This window comes from Pinus tabuliformis, chromosome Q (genome assembly GCF_031772625.1).
Source record: "Pinus tabuliformis cultivar Carrire ecotype Pingquan chromosome Q, CPIR1, whole genome shotgun sequence".
NCBI classification, from domain to species: Eukaryota; Viridiplantae; Streptophyta; class Pinopsida; order Pinales; family Pinaceae; genus Pinus; species Pinus tabuliformis.
Window position 1 is genome coordinate 728,009,506 of NC_142296.1, and position 27,099 is coordinate 728,036,604.

At 41.8% G+C, this 27,099-nt stretch overlaps 1 pseudogene; it reads left to right on the top strand.

Annotated features, from left to right (window-relative positions):
* Positions 1-11,227: 11,227 nt before the first annotated feature.
* Positions 11,228-11,968, top strand: LOC149221600 (uncharacterized; annotated as a pseudogene).
* Positions 11,969-27,099: the final 15,131 nt, after the last annotated feature.

Below are 27,099 nucleotides of genomic sequence, written 5' to 3' on the forward strand. Positions count from 1 at the left end.
AGAGGGGAAACCCTAGAAGAAAGAAAGCCAGCCCAGGTAAAGAAGAATTCTCACAAACTAAGACCTCTCCTCTAGAAGAAAAATCAAAGAATAAAAGGAGGAAAGTGCAGAAAATACAAACCCCAGGGTTGAGGAGGAGCACGAGGTTGAGCACGATTCCACAAACAACCTCAAAAACTACAAAATATATTAATCTTGAGGAAAATGAGCCAAATGAAAAGGAGCCAACTGAAGGTGAGCCAACAGAGAATACTCCAATAGAGATTGAGCCAATAGAGAATGAGCCAACAGAGGATGAGCCAATAGGGGATGAGCCAATTGAAAACCTTGGAAATTCTCCAACAGGGTCACCAAGATCATCACCAAGAACCATAAGCCCAATGCATAGTCCGAGTATTGACCCCACTCAGCAAGAAATATATGACTATATAGAGTCACTGGAAAGGAAGGAGACAACAACAAAGGAAACAATTCAGAGCCCTGGAGAAGGAAGCAACCAGGTAAATGAACAATCGACCTCAAACATCTTGAAGCAGGAGATCTTTGAACTAGAAACACTGAATCGGTATCTCAAAAATGAAAATCAAGCATTGAAGACACAGAGTGAGATACAGATTGCAAAGAGTGACAATCTGATCCTTCATCTAAGCTTGTGGTATAAGAAAAACAAGAAGTTGAATAAAGAAAACAGAATTATGCAGAGATAAATTATCAGTTTAAAGTACAAGATTCTAATGAGGAACCCTAGAATGTCGATCTCTACCAAAAAGAAGAAAACAGTGAAACATGGAGATGATAAACAAGAGGCACAAGCAAATGACAAGGAAGAAGTGTATGAGGACATACAACATCTCCAATTCGGGGGAATGTAGAGTCTGAATATTGTCCTACCATTACATCCTTTTTTCCTAATGATCTTCTCTTTTCCCTATATATTTACCATCTAAATAAAGCCATATCTACCAAGTTTCGATGAAGGTATTAAATAATATGTCTTCTTGTTCATATTTAACTTTATACCCTATTGTTTTGTTACAGTTTCAATTAGCTACTGAATCAGTGTGTTTCCGCAGCTAATCCAGGTTTTTGTAGTTGTCTCCATTGTTCACAAGGTTCCAGAGTTCCAGGTCAGCAGCGAAAGGTGCAGATGGATAGAGGATGGCTCCCTCGTGGATCCCTTCCTATCCCCTCAAAACTATTTGCTAAAAGAAGCACAGGAGATCGCGGTCAAACTCCAAGTCAACCGCTGGATTAACGAAGAACAGATGCCGAGATCGATTGAAACCTTATCATTTTTCTTTCGGAATAGCAAAATGGCAGTTTAGCAATAAAATTTTAGATAGGATAGAGATATTAGGCTTGAATTATTCATATAGTTATGCTAAGAGACTTGCTACAAAACTTATGGCCACACTATGATTTGTGTGTGTGCCGAATGATATAATTGTGAACAGTTTGTGAATTATGTGTGAATAGAATTGGTTTTTGTGTGCAGGCGTTGTGTTGATTGGAAGCTCTGAACTGCTATGTGGAGGGACCCTACAAATAGTGACAAGTTTTAATCAATTACAATATGATTTCCTTTAATTGTTCAATTGCTCTATTTTGTGTGACAATGCGGCATAATGATCTCGCCAGCGAATTGTTATTTGCATTAGAACTTTAATTTGCTTTATGCCTAGTTTAGTCTGTTATTTAATTTGCTTTATACCTAGTACAACATGGTCCTTTCCTTTGCTTATTATCTAGCATAATCAAAGTGTGTTCAATTTATAATATAGATGTTTCTTGGGTTATTTTGTTTGAGCGAAAATTGAATAAGTAAGAGAGTGAGAAGTTCTCTCCTAAACAATTGAGTTCAAGCAATATTTCTTCATAGTTGATAGAATAAGTTTCTTTTTGCACTTCGACAATTAGAAGCTGCAGCATAAAGATTCAAGATCAAAACAATCTAATATAGGTAGAACCACTCTCACGTCATTTACAAACTAATTGGATAGAGGTTAATTCCTACGAAACTTAATCAACATCCCTAAGAATTACGACACTAATATAATTGACAAACACCACCTCCATCTTAAGTTTAGATCTTCACAAATACATAACTACCTAATGAATAAATTCTAAGTACATATTGTGCACCTATACTTCATTATTCCACGCACCCTGGTTGACAATTTATGATTGACAATTCAAGGACATTGAATTGACCAAACACACTTGTTTTGTCATACCCTGGATGTTATCCCAATGAATTGGTATATAGAAACATAACTCCGCCATGGGATAGGCGACTAGGATATCCTACGCGAAGGATTCATGAAGAAATTTAGTTTTGAGGATGGGTTTGACAGTATTGGTGAAGCGCTACAAGAGGTGAAAGCAGCCATTTTTAGGATATCGCAAGATCCTGTAGACCTAATTCAACCTGAATGGGCTACTCAGATGAGTCACGGGCTCGAATGTTATAATGTAACTGCTAAAGATGAGGATGAGGATCCGCGGAAGATTAACATTCTAGAAACAGAAGGCCACCACGAGGTTCAAGGACCACGGATTGAGAACCCTAATATAACTGTGCCGGTGAGAACAAAACAAGTGAACATTGGTACAGAGGCAGAACCCAAATTCACGAAGATTGGAGACTACTGGGATGATGCGACAGTGGATAAGGTCATTGAATTACTCCGCGAATACCAAGACTTATTCCCGACCAAGGTTTACAATGCTCAGGGAAGTGAATGGGACCTACGCATACCTACAGTACTATGGGCTTATCGAACGACATGCAAGAAGTTAACAAGACAGACACCCTTTAGGTTGGTATATGGGGTTGAAGCGGTGATGCCCATGGAGTACATTGTGCCTAGTCTATGCATAATGGTGCTCACAGGTATGACAGATCGTGGAGCCCTAGAAGAGAGGCTCGTGCAGTTGGATGAACTTGAAGAAGAGAGATTTTTGGTTGGATTTCACCAGCAGGTCCAAAAGCAGCGTGAAAAAGCATGGCATGACCGACATATTAAGTTACGCACCTTTAAGGTGAATGACTTGGTGCTATTGTATGACAGTAAGTTTGATAAATTTCCAGGGAAATTTAGAATGCATTGGCTGGGGCCCTATGTTATTAAGGAGATTACCGATGATGGCGCGGTCTAGTTGGTTAAGTTGAATGGAGATCCCTTCCTAAGAAAGGTGAATGGCAGTCGATTGAAGCCATACACAGGTGGCCCGACCATCTGACTAAATAAAACCAACACAATCTTAGCGCTCCAGGCAGCTGAAAGGAGGTGCAGGACTATAAACTACACTGCCCGGGTTGGGGAGCTGCATGATTTCAGGACTGCGCGAAGCAGGAAAGTGTCACAGGGTCTGCGACAGCGCAAAGGCAGTTGTGCTACTTGTGGAAATAACACACAGGTCTGCCGGAAAGTGACCGTTAAAGTCATTGTTCACGATTTGATGGTTGGAATGAGGCCAAATGGAGCGAGCGACAGGCATTTAAGGCGAAATTTATGGGTTAGATTCTTGAAAATTTGCTGCCAATCTAGCATTAATGGGTCGAATGTGGGGAGAACATTGGATTGAATTCAAAAGACCTTATAAATTACAAGTAGTTGTCCAGCGAAAAACACTTGGCATTTTGAAAATTCAGTGGTCACGCTATCAGCTGTGTATGGACCGTATGAATTTTGAAGCTTTGAGAGCAAGTTTAGCATTTGAGAGATTGTAGAAGGAGACATAGGACCTCTTGAATAGAATGATGTCAAAACCTGTAGAAGCCATGGACGCAAAAGTTGAAGCTACACAACAAATTGAGGTAGTAAAAGTTGTCCTAGAGAGTGTCGGGGCAGTAGTTGAAGTCCCTAAATCACCCAGGACACCGAGACCAAAGAAGGATAAGTAGAAGCAACCTATTCTATTGGTGCGCATCTCACCAAGAAACCCACAGAGGACTAAGCTCACCTTGTAGGAGAAGGGGAAGGTCATTAACCTAGAGGCAGGCGACGAAGAATCTGAAGAAATCCTGGTGGATGAGGAGGATGTGGAAATGGAAGTTGAAACCCAGGGTGCGGACTTTATTACCAGGTTACCAGAATATGTTCCAGCGCGCAAGGGCAAAGCCAAGGTGCCCAAGGACATAAACAAGAGCAAGAGCTCCCTGCAAACTCCGTTGCTCTTGGATGACATTGTTTTTGAGGAGTCATGCTTAGGGTGGGTTCCTGTACAAAAATTCAAAGATTGGGACCTTGCAGATCACGAGAAGTTCCCACATTTAGTGACTGAGCAATTAATGCACCAAAGGATTGATACGACTGTTGGAACAATCGAATTAGAGCCACGTGGATGGCTCAAGGGTGTAGAGAAAGACGACCTACTCAACCTACTTTGGGTACCGCATTACCACCGTGCCCCAGTAACCATCTTCATCATCAGGCAACTGCTTTGCTTGGTGCATGATGGGTGTTTGTGATTGGAGGAACCCATTCCCATCATAAACCACTTGATTCATTGTATCACATGACTACCTTACTCAGGGGAGAATTCAGCCAATATATCAGAAGGAAAAGGTGGTGAGTTGGCCCTCGCGGAGGTTATGAAGACGAAATGCAATTTAGAAAAGAAGAAGCAGGGATATTCCATATCCAGCATTAACAACCCTGCAGTCAATGTAGCGACACAAATATTAGCATGGAAGGTGATGTGGAAGTGTCAGAGTGGTGCACTGCAACAAGCTCTGTGGTGGAAACGGACAAGTCCACCACACAGTGTAAGAAGGAAGAACAAAACTCTGAATGGTGCAGCTGGCTGAGAAGCGCATAAAAGAGAAAGTGGAGGCTAAGGCCCACGCACCACACGACACCGTGAAACTGGAAGACCAACAGAAAATAGGAGGAGAAGAGAACGAAGGACAAAAGTCACCTTCGCCCGAGACTAAAGAAAAAACAACAGAGCCAATAGAACAAGGTGGCGTGGACCCACAGACGACGTCCACCCAACTCAAACGTCAGCGACCGCAAGAGAAGGCAGTGCCGCGAAAGAAAACCAAGGCCTCAAAGGCATCCTTCGACCCAATCACCCTCATTGAGGGGGATTTGCATGACATTGGAGAAACAGTGAGGGATGTCATCGCGGAGGCCTTCCAACAATTCGAAGAGCAACAACAATTGGTATTAGGGGCTCTCAGGACAGAGCTGCAGGAGTTGCAGGCTCGCACTCCACATGTTGGCATAGTGTCTACCAGCCTCGCGATCGGCACTTCAGCTGCCACAGAGATGTTTCGCACAAAGTTGACCAACACGATAATGCTACCAGATGGGGCACTTACTATATAGAATGAGGCCAACAGGCCCATAGTCAGCAACCTGAAAGGGTTGGGATTAAATATGGTCGCGCTCCCTCGAGAGATGCTCCACCTCTTGCAGGATAGAGTCACCATGGAACTTAGGGCCTGGGGGAGTCGCGCTCTGTAGGTGATGAGCGAGTAGCGCATCAACATCAAGCAGTTAGGCCTGCAGCGCAATGAGGCAGTGGAGTAGAACAAGCAAATAATGTAGGTTGTGGAGGAAGCATGTCGAATGGTCCCGGAGTTGGACATTCAGGCAGAAGAACCGGTTGAGGCGCGCGTCCGCAAGTTAGCCACAGGGGTGTGCAACGCTCGAGTAGAGATGGCCAGGATTCAGCTGGAGTTGAACCTGCAGATCGCAGAATTTTAGTTTAGGGCTCAGTCTTCAACTCCGCCGGAAGTCAGGGAACAACGTGCCACCATTGTTGCCATAGCAATAGCGGCGGTCAACAGTGTAGTAGCAGACTACAGGAGAGTTTTTGAACAGTCATTTGAGGTCCTGACCACCCTGCAGGAGGACCCAAATGTGGAGCGCCTGGAGATAGAGGTGCGTGAGCTACAACAAAGGTATGACAGGGTCAAAGGGACCACGTAGACAGTTTCCCTTACAAAAAGGCTCGCACGGATGCAAGAGGCAAAGGTGCTTAAGGAACAGGTGGATGTCGCTCGACAAAAAGAAGTGGTCTTAAAAGCGCGCCTACAACCATGGATAGATGAGGCATATACGTTCACAACCTCCATTGAAGGGAAGCTCACGACACTGCAGGCAACTCAGCAGAAGGTACAAAGTGGCAGTTCAGTGACAGTCACCGAGCAGAGAGTGGAGGAAGTCCAGCAGGTGGCCACTTAGTGCGCTGCCGAGGTTGCGAACATCCAAACGAAGTTGGGAGTTATTCGCGCTAAGATACACCTGTAGAGTGACTTGAGGGTGAGTCAGGATGTTTGTGTTGGGGGACAGTTGGGCGCGGGATCCCCGAAGGATAGTTTTGGGGCTAAAAGCCCATATTTTGAGAAAATTTTGTAATCCATGTGTAAAGACTCCACATTTTGTGGTCGCGTAGTGCGTAGATGTTAAAGATTCATAGGGTTGTTTGCCCTTATTTTGAAATGTAATGTCAATTGTAAAAGATCTACCCATTGTCCGCAAACCATGGAATTGTATAAATAGATCTAAGCTCTAAGTAGTTTGAGAGAAGCAATAATGAAGCAATGAAGAGAAAGAAAGTCATAGCTTAGAGTAGGAAGTCTAAGTCTTGGGTCATAGCATAGGTAGAGGCTCTGTAGCTGAGTGCGCAGAGGCCTAGAGTAGAAGTCTGCAGCTGAGTGCACAGACCCTTGCAGCTGAGTGCATAGGGCAGATCGAGTCTGTAATTATCTAGAATTCTCAATACAGAGAAGTATTCTACAATTTATGTGTCTTTACTTCCTGTCTAATCTTGTTATATTGGGTATGAATTTTACTTATAATGCTTATATGATGCGCGAATACATGTAAATGTGTTGGTTAAGTGAACGCAAGTAAGAACATCTGTTTACGTGAAGCTAACTAAGAACGGGTAATAAGATAAGTGAAACACTTAGGATAATTAAGGAATCTACGTAACTCGCTGGCATAGCAGTGCGAAAGTACCTAAGCCCCAGATTAGGGCCACGAGAAGATTGATCATATACTTTCGCGAAGATATTGAAGGTCAGAATAGAGGGTTTGTCCGACAAGCCCTAGAGTGAGATCCCCTGTGCGAAGGTAGGGATAGAAGAGACCAACGGCATCACAACCATCTCAAGGGTGTGGAAACTTGGTTCCATCATCCCCCCAAACTGCTTCGAGTGAGACTTCAATCCGCGCTCCGTAGGCTAATGCCGAAAGGGCTAGTAGTGTATGGATTTGTTTAGCTAACTAACACTGAACCTGGGTCAAGCCCCCTCAAGCCAACATGGACAGAGGCAAAATGTCAGCTTTTTAGAATGATGAATTGCTGCAGAAAGTGAATGTTGTCAGAGATTGTACAAAGAGGGGAGAAACTAGACATCAGGTAAAGCTTTATGATCTTGTGGGAAGATGAGATACAAAAAAATTCTCTGGATTTGTCCTTGCCTCGTTCCAAATGTTACAGGGAAAAGTTGATAACAAAAAATCAGATTTCTAGTTCTCATCAAGAGCTAGAACTATTGAAATTTGAGATGTCAGCAAAAACATTGAGTAGGAATTCCAATGCCATTTGTTTGCCATATTTTCTTGTAGAAGGGAATAAAGAAGACATAATCAATGTTCAGAGAAACATTTGGGCAATGCAGGAGGACAATTCTACCATTAATGGGACAACAAAGATTGTTGAAGGCCATGTTACTAGAGACCCATATCTGTCAGACAATTTCTCTATAGAGACTGCAGATATTATTCTATAGTCACCATTGAAAAGCATGTCAAAAGAGCAACTAATATCCCATTATATAAGAGTGGTGGCTACTTTGAGAAGAGATAAAGAGATACTCCTGTCTGAAAAAACATAAGAGATTTACAGGCTTAAGAGGCAATGGCAGAGAGATAGCTGCACTCAAAAGAAAGCTTGGTTATACGACTAAAATATTAGATGAATTTATTAAGGGGAATGAACAATTGGTGGTGTCAAGAAGATTTTCAGATGAGGAGTCTGCAATTACTTTTGAGTTGGAGGATGAATTGCAAGATGATAATAGAAGTATGCTGGAGCTCATTGCAGGGGAAGAAAAGGAATCCAAAGAGTTATTTGATGGTATAGGATTAGAACAGTCATCAAGAGAAGGTTACTTACTGGTGCAGATAGAAGAATTGGAAAATGAGAAGGAAGATATCAAAGCAACAAACAAGAATGAAATAGACATACTGAGAATTTGTGTGGAAGAGACTATCAAGGACCACACTATGTCCTTAAATTTGGCCATTAAAGAATCTGCAGAGCTGAGGGAGCAGAAGAATATGCTTGAAGATATTATTTGGGACAAAGAGAGGACTTTGAGTTTAGCTCTGAAGGAAAAATAAGATCAGAAGCAGTGAATTATTTTGAGGGAGAAATAGCTAGAAGAGAAGGAAAATGAATATAAAAATAAGCAAGACTTGTTACAACAATCCTTGAAAGGATGCCAAGAAGTGAAGGAACAAAATAGTCTGCTCGAAACTCTAACACAAAAAAAAGAGAAAGTCTTGAATTTATTGACAAAAGAACAGGAAGAGCTTAAGTAGCAAGTTGTTTTGCTGAAGGGAGCTGTTCAAGAAAATAAAAATTGTACAAGTGTAGCCTCAAATGATTTGGAAGAAGCAGGGAAGGAGAAAATGATGCTTGAGGAAACTATTAGAGACAGGGAAAGAACCTTAGATCAAGTTATCTACAAAATTGCTTCCTTCTTAGGAATGGTCAGCAATAGTTGCTAATAGAATGAAAGTTGAAGCAGGTAGCGAAAAAATTTAGCTAGGTGTGGCAAGCACTCATGACGAGCCCTTTGATTAATGTCTGCTAACTAGGACAATAAACCTGACCTAATACAAGCAACACTAGTGATCTAATAAAGGTATCAGAAGCCCAAACAGAGCCAAACTGTACCAGCTAAAGGATGCAGGTAAACTCTAAAATAGTTCTTCCAATCCTTGAGGAAAAGGCATACCTGCAAATGGTATATAATATCACTATAAAGGCTATTACAGTAGCATATGTCTATGTTCATTACTTTCTGGAACATTCTCATATTCATATTGCACAAGTACTCTACCAAAATCAATGGGGGTGCTATCTTACAGAAGCACCTCCATAATTGTATAACTGTTAAACATTCAACTGTTAGGAATGATGTTAAACATGAATAGCATCATCATCAAATCGAGCACTTTATCTTTCCTAGAAGCAGTACAGACCAATGATGAAGTCAAATCTCAAAACAGAAAATTAGATTTCACTTTAAACAATCTTAATATTCATATCAATTTAAATAAATCGCTAACATGCCTAATTAGAATGATTAAATTGATTAACAAACTTATCAATACTGATAGTAACAAAGGAAAGTTCAGCCATTCATATGCCCCTAATGGATCCAAATAATTCTTGGTTGTCTAAGTATAAAGAAAAACTCAATTCCTAGAAGTTTTGTCATTCAATGCCAACAAGTTTCCTAAAAGTGGGTAATTTTGTTCTCTCAAGTCTTTCCCTTCATTTCTGGTTAGTATACCACACACCACAAGAGCAACCTTGAACTATTTCACTGAAAGATTCCCTTTTCATTTTAGATATTAACTTGAAATATTTATGCTATAAGATAATGACAAGAAAATCCCAGTGGTTACATATGTACTCTTACCCCTGGATAATGTTGCAATACAGGTGCATAGTGGTTAAGTACAATATACACTTTCCCCAGCAAGCTTAAAACGTTTTCAACCTCATCTCCCAACAAATCCACCTCTTCCTCAGCTTTCTGGAGATTGCAATATCTTCTGTCACACATTTTCCTGTAGTGTGACTCCCTTACCGCAAATGAATTGACTAGCCCACTAAGTGTGACCAGTTGTCACTCAACTTCTTTCAACCTTGGGAAGTTATGATGGAGTTTTTCTAATGTTGTTTCTTCAAACTTCAAATATGCATCCATGACATTCCTAATATACCTTGCTAATTGCATTTCACTTTGCTTTTGATTCATTTCTAAGTCTATCATGCAATCCTCAAGCTTTTGCAGCTTTGCCTCAAATAACTCTTTTTGTTTCTCTTTTTCCTTTATATGCATCAATGCCCACTCAAGTGATACTTCCTTCTGTTCAAAACATTCTTTTAGTGTGACTCCCTTACCGCAAATGAATTGACTAGCCCACTAAGTGTGACCAGTTGTCACTCAACTTCTTTCAACCTTAGGAAGTTGTGATGGAGTTTTTCCAATGTTGTTTCTTCAAACTTCAAAGATGCATCCATGACATTCCTAATATACCTTGCTAATTTTCATTTCACTCTGCTTTTGATTCATTTCTAAGTCTGTTATGCAATCCTCAAGCTTTTGCACCTTTGCCTCAAAGAACTCTTTTTGTTTCTCTTTTTCCTTTATATGCATCAATGCCCACTCAAGTGATACTTCCTTCTGTTCAAGACATTCTTTGAGTAGAACTTTTTCATTTGTCTGATTTTCAATTTCTTTTTGAGCAAAGGTCAAGGCAATATCTTTCTCTGCAATGACTCTCTCAAGTTCCATTTTTTTTCTTCCTCATTCAGAAAACGTTTGGAGAACATTTTCCTCACATACTCACCCATGTATATTGAACGTTGCAAAGCAAAGCGCTTGAACAACAATGCCAATTCATACAAGCTTTTAAGATAACACTCCAGATAAGTTGGAAGAATGATCTATGTATTTACCTTGTTCTTATTAGTAATATAGGAAGGGGGGAAGTGGATTATATTTTTTTGGTTTCAATAAATATATTAACTATGAATATCTTAAAGCTCTGTTGTTGCAGGTAGATGGGATGATGGAGCAAATTTCAAAACAATGGTGAGAGGCAGGGGCTTGATAAAAAAAACCAGGATGCAGTTGTATTGAAGTCAATACTAGGAACCATGTGTTCTTTGGAGGAGACTGATCACACCCCAAGCATCAGAAACATACCTTGAATTTCATGGTTTCATTTCGCTAACGCAAAAGTGGCAAAATGTCTGGGTTTATTCCACTGTCTATATACTCCAGACAAAACCAAGTTTATATAACATCTGATAGAAAGGAATAAACTAGAAACAAAACAATCAAAGGCTTCATAGCACATCGCCAAACGAAACATAAACTATATAGCATCTGTCACAAGGGAATAAACAAGAGCCAAAACAATCAAATATTTCATAGCACACCAGATTTTTGAGACGAGCTTTGAGAGGAGATTCGTCAGAAAGAAACATGCCAAAGCGGAAGACGGGAGCCAGAAAGAAGGCAGAGAATCAGAGGGCGAGGCAGAAGGCCATTTCCCAACAACAATTCCAGATTGATTTGGGAAAACATCCATGCAATGCTCTCTATACTTGCGATTTTTTCCACCACCCCCAGAAGAACAGGGCCTTCTACTACTTCTACGGCTCCATTCCTAAAATCCCTTCCTGTGCTCAATGCGGCAAGACCAAATGTATGGCAGCTGGATCTGACTGCGTCGTTCGTCATCCTGGCCGCAATGTCACAGGAATGAACATGGTTGGCAGCATATGTGATTTTTGTGAAGCATTCATATGCCATTCCAAACGCTACCTCACAACTCATTGTTGTACATGTCCTCTAACTGATGCAACATGTGTTGAATGTGAACAGACTCTTTGGGATCATGGTGGGAGGATGTTCTGATGTTTTTCATGTGATCAATGGTTGTGTGAGGATGATCAGTTTGAGCATCAAGCTTCCTGCCAACAACTTGATAGTGAGACTTTTCATTGCTTGTATTGCAATCGTCTTGGAATATATACATGCTTGCGTTGCAAGATTTGCTTCTGTGATGATCATGTGAAAAGTGTCACTAATGCAACCAGGAAAGGAGAGGGACTAACATGTAAGAATTGTGGTTATGCTTTGAGAGAGACAAAAGATATGAGTGTTTCTGTTCGACAACACAAGTTTGGATGCTAGGTGTTTATCTGATGCTGCTTGTGCAGCTATTGGAAAACACAACTATAATAGAATTGACTTGTACAGAGTTTCTTGAAGCACAGAAGGCTTTAAAGAAAATTGTTGATTGGTTTGGGCACTTTCCAACCATTTTACAAGGGTGTAAAGGAGGATTAGGACCAATATGGTATGGTAGCTATAATTTAATAAAGCAAAGATGTCGATAGGGGCTAAGTTGATTGGTAAAGTAGGGTGTTGTTATTTGCTCCACCATGGTTCAAATCATCCCAGTAGCATTTTTCCCCTTGTGGGCCGGTGCACCTGAGTAAACAAACCTGTTATTGTGGTTGGGGTAAGGTGCAGGTCCTAAGCACTTGGAAAAATAGATACCCCTACTCATGGCTGCTTAGATGAAGGAGAGCCACTGTTAGGCCTCAAATTTTGAACCTCGCTCTGATACCACGTGTGAGGCTCCCTCCTAGGGTCCTCTAACTAAAAACTAAATTTCTCTAATTTTAAACACAATAAGATGGGAAATAACTTATTTCTATCTAAACATTTATTTGATGATAATATACCATTAAAATTTGTTTACCACAAATTAAATAAGTAAGAATTTCATTGCAACCATTTACATAAGTAATCAATAAACAGAGGAATACATGTTCCAATAGCTTAGTTGAGATGCTCTTGGGCTCCTAACTCTGTTAGGATGCTCCTCTTGACTACCCGACTGAATTTGCCTTCCAACCAACTAGGAAGTATTTCCTAGCCTAGGGAACCTCCATAGATTCCCTAGCCCTCCGAGCCCAAGTCCAACTAGATGTAGTGTGTCCAAGTTTAACAAACACTCTCCAAATCCAAGTTTGATCTCCCTCCTCTTTCTCCACATCCCTCCTCCAAATCAAAATCCTCCAAAACAAAACCAAAACCAAAACCAAGACCAAGGATCCCCCCTCTCCTCTCATCATCCTTCCCCTTTTATGTCTCTTCCTCCCATCCACCTCAACCACCTATCATTAATGCCATGAATACCCCCTCATCCTTTCATTTAGTATCATTGATTTTTCTTAGCATATCTTGTTCAAGTAGATTCGAGATGACATTTTGGGGATAAGAAATGAATATTTAATTTGGAAATTAATTGGAGAAGACCATATCTTCTCCCAAGTAGATTTTGAGAAGACACCTTGGGATATGCATATTTAATTTGGAATAAATGGAAGGAGACCATATCCTATCCAAATTTAAATTTGAGAAGACAAGTTGGGAATTGAATAATAACAATAATAAAATTTATATCAGTAAATAAAATTACAGTTTCACAAATGTAGGTATGCACCAATATTTCTTGATAATTATAAGTCAATATTTTCAAGTGATTTAAACACTAATAAAATTTGCATGATAAGATTAAGTAGGGCATTACAGGGAGATCTTGTGTATGGTCGGAAATATGTACCCTATGCATGTGTTTAGTTTGGTCCCATTGGTCAGTGGGATACTGACCTTGCTACCATGGGGTTGTGGCTTTTGGTATTTGTTGGATGTTGTGTATCTTTCCTTATGATGAGATTGATGATCTCTCCATTAGGCTATGTATTGAGAGACCTACGGTTTGGTTAGGGAGATTAATCTTGACAGAGAGAGAGACATGTACTTGTGATCTCTTCCTTAGGTTGGGGGCTAAGAGACCTATGGATTGGTGGGGGGGGTTGATCCTGAGAGAGAATAAAAATTACCTCCCTAGCTAAGAGGGAGTGTTGAAAATTTGGGTAGCTATGGTCAACATTTTCATTGACAAGAGATGGAGAAAATTCATATTTTTTATTTGACCAAGTCAACTCCACATGTGTGAAAAAGGCATCTCCTAAAACTCGTAAATAGAGACTTGTTGGACCTCATTTGGAGACACATCACATCATCACATCTGATCTAAAATAGCAAGAGAGCAAGTTCAAATGTGCAAAGGAATTTGAAGGAGAATCTTATCTGTGTTGACCAACATTTCTTCTATGTTTGACTTCTGTTGACTTGGGCTATTGTGGATCTGTTTGATAGAAATCTGACTATTGAAGGAGGTCAACAATTGAAGGGATACGTTGACCATCTTTGATTGAAGTTCCATTCTTGTTTTGGTTCCTTGACTTGGGCAAACTGCCTGGTTTGATTGAGGCTTTAATCGAAAGTTTGACTAGTTCATTGACTGTATTTTCTGAGGCATTTCAGGACCGAATTTCAACCCTTTTGATTGGCTACCTCAGGTTGAAATTCGACCCTCTGTTGGAAAATATAATCTTTTACCATCATTGACTTTACTCTCTCCTAGTCGACTGGTTTTGATTTGGATATTGTTGAGGTTAGATTTGGAATTTTTGTTGGAATATTATTATGTACTATCGATGAACATAATTTCTCTCTCATAAGGAAATATTGGTTGGGTTCTCCCCTTGTGGGTTTTGCCTTGGATGTGAGCCTAATTTTTGGTGTCCCTTGTGTGTACTATTGATGAACATAATTTCTCTCTCACAAGGAAATATTGGTTGGGTTTTCCCCTTGTGGGTTTTTCCCTGGCTATGAGCCTAATTTCTGGTGTCCCTTGTATCTTGCTCTACTATTCATTGTGATCTCTAATGCTCTATTGTTGAAAGTGAATGGTTGAAGTTATTTATGTGTAGATTTTTTATGATTGGAATGCAAAAAAAAACACTGAATATATCATTGGAAGTAGTTATCAATTTTGAAAACTACACTAGTCATCGATGCATTAGAAAATCATTATTATGGTGCTTTATGGATATCATCCACCATCCATAAAATTGTCTCTAAGAAACAATTCTAAGGTTCAACCAGTGGAAGATCACATCAAGCATCAACAACAAGCTCTCCAACTCTTAAAGGATAACCTAACACCCATGCAAAATCGAATGAAACAACAAGCATATTAGCATCACAGTGAAATAAGTTTCGATGTGGGTAGTTAGATTTATTTAAGGATACAACCATACAAACAAATGTCCCTCAAGAAAGCTAAGAAGGATACTAAATTATCACCCAAGTACTATGGCCCTTACAAGGTGTTGCAAAATATCGGTACTATGAAGTAGGAAAGCGTTCCCTCTGCGGACAGAGGCAACCCCTCTAGCTCTAGAGTGGGTCTAGTCACAACGAGGACAAAACAACAATTAATTCCCTTAAATAGTCATCATTGGAGGCCTACCTCAAACCGGTGGTTGATGAAGTTTCGTTTCACTGCTCCAGCTTCCTTTATCTTCTCCTTAATGAGCAATCAACCTGAAACACCACAAGAAACCAACAGAGCACGTAAACGAGAAACAACAATGATCTATTTACTCACAAAGTCAAGAAGTCATGAGCTATCAAGTAAATTACATACAAGACATAGGAAATCATCATTGATTGTATCAATAATGAATCAATAGCAAAACTTACAACCAAGTCTTGACGTCGCAAGCCTTCTCAGAAGGTCCAGCCAGCATGTTTCTTCAAGCATTCACTCTCAAAGATGGGTCTCCCAAGAAACTATATCTCTCTCTCACTCACAAGCTTTAACACAAAGTTAACGGCACTCCACAACCTCTTGCAAACTATTTAGCAATCCCACACTTGTCACACTCACACCAAAGCTATCTACCAAACTCAAAAATAGCAGCAACACTATACAACCAAAAGAACTAGCAGATGATAGCAATAGTGAGTGATTTTATAGGAGAAGGAGTCTCCATGAAATGAGGGAGAGGGAGCTTATCCTCAGGGCAAGCAGCACAAAAGACGGAACTACCATCCCAGAGGAGGAAGAGCGACCCAAACTGACCCAACAACTAGGTCTAGAGACATCCAGAAGGCCAACTGTTGGAACAAATTCGCCCAATCTGGATCGTCGTTGGTCGTTAACTAAGCCTTAGCGCCGACATCGCTAAGAAGCAATGTATGCAGATCGACCATCGCTAAACATAGTTGATAGCCTCGCGTGGGGGCTTGAAATTCGACTGTCACTAGAAACAGGTGTACTCCCGTGACGGGGTCGCGACAAGACTGTTTATGACAGGGGTCTGTCGCGTGTATTAAGTGTATTCTCGCGACGAGGCAGAAAACTTAGGAAATGAGGGTCAATTGGCAACATTAGAGAGCATTTGTTTAATATGAGCATGTTTATTTGACACATGACACAGTAGAAGGACTAAGGTGAAGGCAGTGACAAATTACTGTGTAACAGATGCCCCCTAAAGCATGAAGCCCGAGAGAGTGGGAGGGGTGAAATGCTTTACGAAACTATCTGAACTGGAACACCACCTGGAAGAAACTGCAGGTGCAAGTACAACTGATATCTCTGATAGTGAAATACATGTAGTCTAGGCATGGGCGTAGCCATCCAAAAGACATACGAACTTGGTCTGTGGTATGGACGCAGCCACCCAGCTAATAAGACCATGATAATGATAAAGGTATGGTCGCAGCCATCCATGAAGACTCAGGTATGGTCGTAGCCATCCATCAAAGAGTCATGTATGTAATCACGAACCAATCCACACAGCCCGAACATATGTAATCTTAGTTCAGGGTCTTGAAGCCCAACCAATCATAGTACAAATTCTAGCATGCGAACAAATGTGCTGAAGTCGAGCATTAGATAAAGTCACTTGATTACTGGCCAATGATGAAAACCGTTAACAAGCGCGAGAGAAACCACCAATAATGCCAATGGCTCTCAAGGTACTGCCCAGTACAATCCACCAAGTGCGAAAAATGCACTGAAGTCGAACACTTATGGAATCACCCAATCGAAGACCAATGATGAGAGTCTATCATCAAGCGCGAAGAACTTGCCATTGAGGCATGCAAGCTCCAAGGTACTAAAAGGGATCTCTAGACCAATCTCCTGGATAATGAGTTGGTGTCGACAGGAGACGATCCATCGCAGGAGGGCCATAATGTTTCCCTCATCAATGACATGAGACAAGGAACAAGTGGTAGATGGTGAAATAGGGTATCAGAGGAGGAGGTAAGGGTGTGAACTACACAAGGATTATACTCTTGAACATGTCGATGACACGACTCTGGGAGGTGGCAGCATTTAGGTACCAAGGGATCGGAGGCTTGACGGAGACAACATGGATCGAATGGAATAAGGCTATATGGCAACACAAAACCCTGGAAGGCCAAATGACAATGCATGGATATCGCAACCCGACAAGAAGCAAGAGTGTCGATGTTCAAGAGTGACTAGCTGCCGCAGATAACCAATGATGACTTCCAAATTTTCCCCCATCATTGCTGGCAAATACCCTAATTATTTTTGAAAACAAGCTTGAATGGGATAGCATATTCTTGTGATATAAGTTCGACATTCGGACAAATCCAACCTAGTGATAGTTTAACGAGCCCTAGGGAGGAGAAGCTCGAGTCTTGTCATGGTGACGAGTCCAATGTCGTCAGGGTTTAACGAGTCCAACATAGGCAAAAATCGGAGTCTTTTTCATGTTTAGAGAGTTTGAAAAAGACACGGAAAAGAAAACCCCAGGGGGGTCCTTTTTTGTAAATTGGTGTCTCTCGAGCCCAAAAATATATAAAATAATACTCAAGAGAACTGCTTGACCATTACAATCAAGGAGTACTTTTAGTAATTAATGGATTCAATCCGAAAAATTAGAAAAGCGATCGAAGACACATCGTTTCATAACCAGTATCGAACCTGAAACGACAAAGGTCCGACAATCTTTTCACATTTATACGATCGGAAAAGAGCTCAAAATGGACCGCCTTTTATTCCATTTAACAAGCCAAAAGGGAATTCTCGGTAATCTTTTCGTCTTTTAAGTCGGAAAAGAGCGTTAAAGAAGACTTTTTACAAAATATGGACCAAGTGTATACAAAGCATGATATGATCTCGCCACCTGTAGTTCTGCACCAGACACTTCAATCATAAGACCCATTCGACATAAAAAACAGTAAATGCATGGATATAAGGGCAAAAACTCAAAAACCCTAACCAAAACCCTACAATAAAATGAAAAAACCCAAACCATATAGTGAAATTTTTTATTTTTTGAAAAAAACACTATAAAAGGAGGTGTGGTAAGTTTATTTTTACCATTTACCATTGTGAGTTTTACCTTGAATTTTGGTGTGCAAAATTGAGCGAATTCTCGAGCGTGATTCCGGCACCGAGGTTAACAATTTCGCCTCTCGGTCATCGTGAAGATCCGCTCGGGTTAGCACCGACCGAGATTGTTAACATTGGCTACCATCGGGATCGTCGCGGGATATAGATGTACCCCCGCTACAGTCGCCGAAAAAAACAACGACTGACCTCAAGCCATTGCTGCTATTTTTTAAACAGTAGCGATGGCACCGTAAAGTCATTTTATATGTTTAAGCTTATGAAAAGTGTCCTAATCAATTTTTTCTCTGACGTAGGACAAAATGGCTTTTGTGTGGCAAGAGAGAACTCATGATGACAATGACGAACAAGCTTTTAATGATGCTAGGTGTCGAAGAGCCCTTCTCGAGTGCGGATTGCTAAAATTCTTCCTCACTCCTCATCTCTGAGCACAACTTGACTTACTAGAGCTGATAATCCGCTCCTGGAACCCAACGGACGAGAAGTTCATCATTCGGGGCAAAGACATTGAATTTGATGCCACAGACATATATTTTCTGACTGGATTGTCTCGCCGTGGCGAGAGGCTGATCTTAGAGGGCCAACGAGTGCAAGGCGAGACTTTAGACATGCTAATAGCATGGGTGTGCCCAGGGGCATGCAAATCAACCACTAGCGGGAAACTACAAATCCCGACAGTGGAAGACTTGACTCTTCGCTCTGTACTGTTCATGGTGACAAGGACAGCGGGCTCCCAAGCCCAACATGAGGCAACAAAGACCCACCTCCGGCTAGCTCTCAAGTGCATTAACCCGACCATGTATAACTGGGTCGAGGCAGTGGATGTCAACATGAAGAGACAACTGACAAAGTGCCGACGCGACGAGGCGAAACAGTTTGGGTATGGATCTATCCTGATCCCGCTCATGCTGGAGTGGGTACCGGTTCTTCAGCTACAGGACATGGACTTATACGTGCCTGGGCCACGAGAGACCTGCATCACTCGCTGGGCACATGTCATGCCACGAGGGGGTGGTGGCCGACCGGTATCATGGGGGATGTTGTTCCGAGAGTGGCTAGACCGGCAAAAGGTCATAGTCGAGGACTAGCCATATGCAGGCATAGATTTCTGTGGAGACCCCGACATGCTGCTTCCTGCAGGTGAGCAGTGGGACGAGGGAGGTAAACACTTGATCGAAACACCACACTATTTATGTTTTGATTTTTATGATGTTTTTGGATTTTATCATGCATATGTCTTAATAATGTCTCTTATGTTACTTGCAGATGTGGGACTAGAGAGGCCGGTAGGACTAGCTCCCGAGGCATGGAGGGACCCACAGGGCAACATGGAGCTGGCCCTGGTTCGCCCTGGTGGCAATGCGATGGAGGAGATAGCCCGTAACCTTGAGGGCTTGATGGACGGGATCTCGGATTACAGGGGGATCGAGGAGGTCCCTGTAGAGTACCAGAGACATATTGTCGGAGTGCCACCTAGGGTGCATAGGCTCTTGAGACGAGTCGCACGAGCAGTGGTCTGCTATAGGGAGCAGAACCCACCGCAGTAGATACCTAGGTTTTACTTTCTGCTGATTTTTTGAGAGACATGTGTCTCGGATGTATGGAGAGCACAGACTCTATTTTTGACATATACACTTATTTTTTGAGCACCTCAGTGTGCCACACGAGATATATATATATATATATATATATATATATATATATATATATATATATATATATATATATATATATATATTTCTATGGTTCATTATTGTGTTTTGAATGCTTCTATACAATGTTTTGATTATATGTTGCGTAAATGTCTGTCTAATACATGGTTTGCTAATGCATCAGTTAATGTGTTTACGCTTCTGGGAATGTGCTGATATGTAATAAAATCAAAATTCCTTTCCAATAATTTAACACGTAAATACAACCTTAAAATCTGATGATCTCTGATGGAATAACTCTCGTTAAGCTAGTGGAAAACAAGTTGAGAATCCAGATTCACAACCAATGCACGAATATCGAGGTTGACAGCCTCGGTCAGTAATTCAATGAAAGTGCTATATTCAGCGGCATTTTTGTGGTGCAACCCAGACAAACACCTTGAAGGTCTACTAACTCACCGTGAGGATCATAGATCACCCACGCCGCAGAAGAAAGGTTCCAGGTACTGCAGCAGGCACCATCAACGAAACCAACGTAAGGTGTACCAGACATCTACACAAGAAGCAAAAGACACAATAAGGGGCAATTATGCCTACACACCAAGCCAAAACATGAAACCACCTGCTGAAAACACACATATGTACAAATCAGATGCACGAGATTCATGCATAATATTTTTTCAGATAAAGCCCATTTTGGGGCTTAGTAATAGATCAGCTCATAGGCCCCTTTTTGCAAAACACGTTTTACAATGTAAGGCCCATGCCACATAGGCTTGAATTTGCCTGCCCCCAGCTTATCATTTGCTTGATCATAGAGCAGGACTAAGTCTCCTTCAATGAAAGAACAAGGATTGACAGCTTGGTCGAAGTGATTTTTCACTCTCTTCTTCTGCGCCTCAATGGCTAGAGAGGCTAGTCGATGGGTCTCGTCTAACCGCTCTAGGTAAAGAAGACGTTTTTCTACCAGAGTAGTGTTTGGGAGAAATTCGATGGCTAATTTAAGAGAAGGGATCTCACACTCAATCGGAAGGGTAGCCTCTATACCGTAAACCTATTGGAACGGGGTGAACCCGTTGGCATCCTTCACTGAAGTTCGGTAGGCCCATAAGGCGAAAAACAACATCAAATGCCAGTTGGAATTGTGCATGCCAATGGTGCATTGAAGCATCATGACCAAAACTTTATTGACAGCTACCACTTGGCTATTGGCCTGAGGATAATACGGTGTTGAGCTATCATGCCGCGAGCCCAGCTGGGTTGTTAACTTAGTCATCATATGATTACGGAAATGTTTGCCGTAATCAGTGACGATAGCCTGAGGGACTCTGAATCGTGAAATGACATGATTGAATAAAAATTGTGCCGCTGTCTAACCATCATTAGATAGCGTAGGCATCGCCTCGGCCCATTTCGTGAAATAATCAACGGTAACGATGATATACCCATGCCCCCCGACCAAGCAAGGGTTATAGGTCATATAATCAATGCCCCATTTGGCAAAAGGGCCGATGGTAACGACAGGGTGCAAAGGAGAAAGAGGCGCGCGCATCTTCCATTGGTAGATTTTGCACTCATGACAAGAGCAGACGGCAAGAATGCAATCCTTAAAAATAGACGGCCAAAAATAACCGGCATGGAGGCTCTTCTGAGCAATAGCATATCCGGACATATGACCACCACAGGTGCTATAGTGGTAGTCATTTAGAACTCGTTCGGCTTCCTCGAACGTCAAACATCGGCGGAGAACAGAGTCAGCGCCGAGACGGTATAGGGTGTCCCCAATAATGCGATAAGGTTGAGAATGATGGCGAATCCGTCGCCGAGCATCTTTGGACAAATCAGGACGAAAAGAGGACGTCTGAAGATAGATAATAATATCCCCATACCAAGGATCGAGGGTGCTAATAAAGAACAAATATTCATTCGGAATATGGTACTATAATCGAGAGGGCGCAGTAATAGATGGTAGGGAGCAAAGTAGCTCAGCAAAGACGAGGGACTTCTTAGACTTGGCTGTAGTGAACTCCAAGTCGAACTCTTGAGGGATGACAATCCATTTTGAGTATTTGCCCCCCAGTGACTGACGTGACAAGATGTACGTCATTGGGTTGCAATCAGAAATCACTGTCGTGGTGCGCAATAATATATAGTGGCGGAAACGCTGGACGACGCAAACGGCGGCCAATGCCAACTTCTCGACATAGGCATATTGAGTTTTCGTATCAAATAAATTGTGATTGAGATAATAAACGACATGCTCAATACCATCATCATCATCTTGGACCAGAACCATGCCGATGGTGCTATCAGCGACGGCTAAATAAAGAGTGTAGTCACGGTGATAATCAAGCGGACGCAACAACGGAGCAGAAACAAAGAGGGTCTTGAGGTCCTCGAATGACTCTTGTGCAACGGTATCCTAAAGAAAAGGGATGTCCTGCTTTAATAACCGTGTATAGCCTTTGGCCACTTCAACATAATCCAGAATGAAACAACGTAGAAAATTTGCTTTACCCTGTAGACTCTGCAATTGTTGCAAAGAAGCAGGGGGAGGGAGATTCAGGATGGCTTCAACTTTAAGGGGATCCAGACGAATACCCTCCTGGGAGACGATAAACCCGAGAAGTCTGCCAGATTCCACGCAGAAGACACACTTATGTGGATTAAGACGGATACGATAGTGTCAACAGCGAAGAAAAATTTCACGAAGGTGGTTTGGATGGTCTTGGCATTTCGCTGAATGAGCCCAAAGGTCATCCAGGTAAGGTTTCACAATGTGTCGAATATCATGAAATGTGTAAGACATTGCGCGCTGGAAGGTAGCACCGGCATTTTTTAAACCGAAAGGGAGATTTTTATAAGCGAAAGTACCCCACGGGCAGATAAAGGCGGTCTTGTGTTGATCCGTAGGCGAGATATTAATCTAGTTATAACCAGAAAAGCCATCCATGAATGAATATATCTCACTCCTGGCACACTCATCAATGAGCTAGTCAATGAAAGGTGTAGGGTAGTTTTCTTTGGGACAGGCACGATTAATGTCGCGATAATCAACACATACCCTAATAGTGCCCTATTTTTTAGTCACAGGGACAATATTAGAAACCCAATCTGTGAGCGGGATAGGGTAAATAAAGCCAGCTTTAAGAAGCTTTTCAACTTCCACTTTAATAGCTGCAACCTTTCGGGGGTGCACGGGGCATAGACACTGTCAAACATGTTTGGCACCCAGATAGGTAGGTATTTCATGCACCACGATGCTAGGATCGATGCCGGGCATCTCTTCGTAAGACCAAGCGAAAACATCACGAAATTCGCAAAAAAAGATTAATATAAAGCTGAATCTCATCCGGAGTACAGGTTACTCCGACATGAATGTGCTCAACAATCCCTGGTTTAACAAAGATGTCGATTGGTTGAGTTTGAGTAACGTTCCCCATGTTCCCTCAGAAAAAAAAACTTGATGAATTTGGATGGGTGTCTAAAGGGGTTGAGAGGGCAAACAAGGAGTAAATTGCTCAAGACAAGTAAGCATTTCCCGATGGGTAGGGAGAAACGAGGAACAATGGTGATGATCAGACCAAGGGGTTCCTCAAAAGACATAGTCTCGATAATTGCTTCATCAGAAGGAAAAATTTCATGTAAAGGGTCTGAAGAAGTGTTATCTCCTAGCCAAGGGGACTGACCGTACGAGTCGAGAGCCCTGCTCGAAGGAGCAGTGTCAGGAGATGAAGTCGATACAAAAACAATTTCGACGTAGTTGAGCTCAGCAGGACTCAACGTCATCTCATAGCCCCAGGATTCTATCTGATCAACAGGAGGAAGAACCCAAGGATCAGAGCGAACAAAAATCATATTAACGGGAGCAATGTTGGGAGGTGGGAGTGAAAAAATACCCATAAGGGCAGGATCTTTAAAGAGTCCAACACCCACACTCTCATATGGAACAGAGGTATGCTCCACGAAAGGCACGTTGCCATCGGAGGAGGAAGAGGCGAAGAAGGACAACTAGTCTACCGTGATAATCTTCCCCTGATGAGGAAAATGAATGACACGAAATAGGGATGAAGCCATGACTCACATGGCATATGTCGAGCTCTGTCCTAGAAGGAGGTTGTAAGTTAAATTGGCATCGACAACTTTGACCTCCACTTCGATTGTCTTCCCTTCCAAGGTAATAGGCAGGCACGAGAGTATACCATAAGGACGAGACTCTCTCCCATCAAAAGCTTCCAAGGTAGTGGGAGACTGACTCAGAGTCGGAGAACCGATAGCCTTCCAACAAGCAACAGACATAATGCAAGTAGAAGTGCCTTCATCAATGACCGTGCAGTGAATAGTTTTAGAATTGATGATGACTTGAATAAGGAAGGCAATTTGGTGAGGAAGCCTCGGTACATGATTGTCTAGGTCAAAAGTGATCAAGTCCGAGTCAGCCAGGTTAATGCCATCGATGGCCGATAGCACCGACTTCCTTTGAGAGGGGTAGCTATGGAGGACCTCTAATGTGGACATAGCTGATGGAACCTGAGCTAAGTCCTCAATGATGCTATAGTGTTGCGTAGCACGAGCATTGGGGTTGTAAGAGGACTTCCGAAGTACCCCTTTAGGAGGAGGTCGGATGACTGACTCAATACTAGGTTGCTCGATATGGAGCGGACCAGAGCTGGACGAAAGAGCACTAGAGGGGAGCTCAGTTTCCTTCTTGGCAAGCGAAGGATACTCTTTTGACCGAGTACTGATATGGATGGGAATTGTCCCAGCCATAAATACCTGTGAACCAAAGGGAGAGGAGGATTGAGATGGATCAACCACCATTTAAGTTTGTTGCGAGGGAAAAGGCTCTTTGAGCACGACAGGAGTCCCAGAGGCACCTTTTAACAAACGACTAACTTCAGACCACCTCGGGTAGTCTTTTGTATAGTGATCCTCATCGAAAATAAGGCAAGGATACTTAGGCTTGCGCTTGGCACCTTCCTTGGGGGGAGTTTTAGGGGAATCCTGCTTCGGTTTATCAGCTTTATTCTTTCCTTTTCCCTTCTTCTTTCCTTTCAAAGTTTTGTCTGTCGTGGTGGATTGAACAGCGTTAACCTCAGAAGTGTTACCAGAATTGGATACGGCCTGAGAATCATTTTCATTCGAAGCGTTCGGCTTTTGATTCCCAGGGTTCGTGGAAGATTTTTTAGAGGACGCATGGACAGAACCGATGACACCATCAACTGATGGTGTTGATGGGGCTTTAGAAGTTCCGGGTCGTGGAGCATCAGGCAAATAATCATATAGTGTACCGGACTGGGAGTAAACCAAGTTAAGGTACTGATCACACATAATAGCTTGCTCTTCAATTACACATGCCCCCATAGGAATGTCCTGGGCTATCAGACCGAAAAATGAGGTTGTGAACCAGTCAGTCAGAAGCTAATCGGGAATCCAGAACTTAATCAAACGACGAAGTCTCCTCCATTCATGGATATGATCGGAGATGTGTGTGGTTGTGTTCTGCTTCAAGGACGTCAGGAGATGTGTGTCTGTTTCATATCGAATCGGCAACTGAAAATGAGTTAAAAATTCCATATCTAGCGAGTTAAAGTCCTGAAAAGATCCGCAAGCTAGCTCAATATACCATTTTGCAACAGAGCCAGTGAGATTCCGTTGAAAAAGGTGGAGCCAGATTGAATCATCAAGCCATGAATTTGATGAACACCATAGATGATAAATCATGACATGAGCTTGGGGATCTTCTCCAGCTTTACCATCAAATTTGGGACAATCACCTGGAATTTTAGTTGGAATCGGTGGCCAATACGGATTATGAAGAATGGGATCATTTGTTAGTTTGGACACATCCGACAATTCCAACGTCGCTAAAAAGGGTAATTGAGGGTTAAAGGACATCTTAGGCCACAAGTAAGAAGTAGCACCAGAGTTCCATCCAGTTGCTTGTTGCCCCCATTGATTTTGTTTGGACAGATTTGACCAATAAAGGTTTTGTTCGTAGGGATTTTGTCCAGAGAGATCATTACCAAACCAAGAAAAACCAAGACAAGCTAAGAGACACAATGCATGAACACATCAACCCTACAGTGCACAGATACTACTAATGATAGATTTTATTATTTGCTTTCCAATATGCAAACTCGAAATGCAAATACACTTTCACTTTTGTATACTAAATGAATGCAGTCTTTTGATTTTGATTGTTTTGAATTTAAAAGAAACAAACAAGCAAGTGTGAAACCGGTCGATCCAAACAATTGTGATCTATGTTTGGTAGTGAAAATAAATCAAATCAATACCAAAGATTGGTTCAATAATTGCCACTAAAAATCAACCAGCAAGAATCAAGCAATGAAGAAGCCTCAAACAAATCGACAAGAAGGTTGCAAATGAACCTTGGGCAAACAAGTAACCAAGTCAAGTAATTCAAGAATTTGAAAAAAACTAGGTCACAAAGCCAAAAATGCAAGATCCATTCAATAAAACCAAAGAGAGAGTACCTTAACCATAAGCAATAAAAAACAAGCTAATGGGCAGGAGAAAGATAACACGGGATCAACAGGACTGGTGAATTCAAGAGGTAGAATTGAAAAAACAACTCTACAAGAATCATCGCGGGCATAACACCAACAACTAGGGACGATCAGCCACTAGTTGTAGCAACAGAGCGACGTCGTCACGAGAGTACACGTCTCTTCCGTGACGGGCCGATTTCAGGAATCGTCGCGACTGTACGATAGGATTTAGCGACGCACAGCTCTTTACAACAGAGACAAGGCGACGTCGGCATGACTGTTAAACTTTTTACAGCGACTATCTTAAAAACAATGAAAGGTGAACAAAAAACTCCCAAACAAAGACTAGTCTATTCCACAACGATGAAGGGATTTCCCAGATTGACCCAGGTAACCCAAAAGACCGACAGTTTACCCCAAAATTCAAGAGACACTAAATCAAAATCAAAACAAGAGCAAACAAGAGAAGAAACATACAAAGGACTCCCTAGCGGAGTCACCAACTTGTGAAGTAGGAAAGTGTTCCCTTTGCAGACAAGGGCAACCCCTCTAGCCCTAGAGTGGGTATAGTCACAACAAGGATAAAACAATAATTAATCCCCTTAAATAGTCATCGTTGGAAGCCTACCTCAAACCAGTGGTTGATGAAGTTCCGTTGCACTGCTCCAGCTTCCTTTTCCTTCTCCTTAATGAGCAATCAACCCGAAACACCACAAGAAAACAACAGAGCACGTAACTGAGAAACAACAATGATCTATTTACTCACAAAATCAAAAAGTCATGAGCTATCAAGTAAATTACATACAAGACATAGGAAATCATCATTGATTGTATTAATAATGA